The following is a 2213-nucleotide window of genomic DNA, read 5'->3' as shown; positions in this document are numbered from 1 at the left end:
GAGAGAGAGAGAGAGAGAGAGAGAGAGAGAGAGAGAGAGAGAGAGAGAGACCAGGGAGCAGCGAACAATGGGGGTTAGAACAGAGAACAGCTGGGCGAAACTCGTGGACGCCTGCAGGCTCTGCAGGGCAATATAAGGCACTGAGAGCATGGGGTGAGATGGTGCCATGCGTAAAAGCTGATGGAGACTATGGGCGGGATATGAGAAGCCATTTCTTTGTTAGTCACCCCCTCCCAAATGTCGTATAAACTATGCAAAGTTCAAATAGAACTGCATTAGGTAGGTTTTATTAACCAATGTCAGAACCGGGAGACCAGTTGACTGAGTGACTCCCAGAGGACGGGAAGGGGAAAATTTACTGAAATAAAGACTTGAACCAGTATATATGTGTATTTATGCATATAAAAATATGACTGAGGTGATTAAAATATTAAATAGAATACTAAAAATGATTAACTGATCCAGAGGGGAAAAATATTGACTGTGTTTTATTATTTTCACAGTTTTTTTTTTTCCTCCATGTACTTTTATTGAAGTTTTGTTCATTTCATATAATACATCTTCTGGGGCTACAGAGATGGCTCAGCAGTTAAGAGCACTGGCTGTTTGTGCAAAAGACCCAGGCTCAAATCCCAGCACCCACATGGGAGCTAACAACTGTCCATAATGCTAGTTCCAGGGGATCTGATGCCTCCTTCTGTCCTCCTCAAGCACTGCCTGGCACGGGTGCACTTACACACACGCAGGTACAACACTTATACACATAATAAAATTAAGGGCTGGAGAGATGGCTCAGTGTTTAAGAGCACAGACTACTCTTGAGGAGGACCTGGGTTTGATTCCCAATACCATGTGATGGCTAACAACCGCTCGCAACTCCAGTTCCAGGAGATCTAACACCTTCTTCTGACCTCCATGGATGTTGCACGGCGTGGGTTCACTTGTGTACATGCAGGCATAATACTCATACACATTAAATAAAAATAATAAAATAATAAATAAATAAATCATCTTCCTTAGATATCACAAAATTCATCCTTAATTTAACCTGGTCTATTTATATTTACTATTAAAACCATCTCACAGAAATGGAAAATTCTAGCAACAGTACAGTCTTACTAATCTAATACATTTATGCACTACACATGTGATTTATGGTAGGGGTTATCTTATAGTCCTTTAGATCTTTCATATGATTTCAGTTCAACAGGAAGAGCTTCTTGTAACACTACTCGTTTCTCTTATTTTTATTTGACATTTACTGTGAGAAAAATCTTTTGCTTTATATTAAAATATCTACTTTTTCAAATAAATGTTATTTTTGCTGGATATTTAAGAAATCTCTCCTTTATCCCTTAGACCTGACATAAAGAAGACAGAGGGAGCCTCTTCTGATAGACTTGCTCTGAAACCTTCTGAGTCTGATAACATAAGGCAGGGCAGGACACTTTCCTGTCCCCACTATTCAAAAGCATAATGTCAGCTCAGTCCCTGCTCAGGTTCACTGATTTGCCTCCTGGCAGAAAGAGCAGCTCCTCTCCTTTTGAACTTCAGATGTTATCTATGTTAGGCCTATACTTCCTTGAGCCCCAGTGGGAGAAATCATGAAGAGATTTTGCTGGTTAAATACCTAGCAATTATCTCAACAGAATGAAATCTGGTCACAGCCAGATTGGGGTTTGATGATTGGTAGTTTAACACAGCATATCAAATGAGTGTCCTCAATCCAATCACAGGGATTCTTATTATTTCCCCCTAGGTTGCTGTGCAAGACAACCCTAGATTCAAGTATTGTACTGCTCTGATAACTTAAGAGTGGCAATATGCCAGGTCTGTTGTTTCAGTCTAGGGTCCCTAAGACTCTGTGTGGCGCCCACTGATATGGAGCATATGGCCCACACTTTTTTATCTGACTAGGCACAACCTGGTAATATTAAGTAACTTCACTTGAAAATACATTCTCATAGTAAGGTTTCTATTCTCTGATACTTCCTAGGAAAATGTGAAATTGCTTAATTGTTCTCAACTGCTCATGGTCTCTATAAATGGTTATGGAAGGAGTATGTTGTCCCCACTGTTATGGGTTAGGGATTTTCAAGTTCTTGATACAAACTAGAAAGTGGGTCCTGCATACCTTATCATGGTTCCTCTTCTCTTTATAATGAACTGAAAGAAATGAGCCTGATTCCTGTCACCATACCCAGGTCTTTCTG

The sequence above is a fragment of the Nannospalax galili genome, unplaced genomic scaffold (genome assembly GCF_000622305.1).
Source record: "Nannospalax galili isolate Female #2095 unplaced genomic scaffold, S.galili_v1.0 scaffold7, whole genome shotgun sequence".
NCBI classification, from domain to species: domain Eukaryota; kingdom Metazoa; phylum Chordata; class Mammalia; order Rodentia; family Spalacidae; genus Nannospalax; species Nannospalax galili.
Note: the sequence above shows the minus strand (reverse complement) of the source record.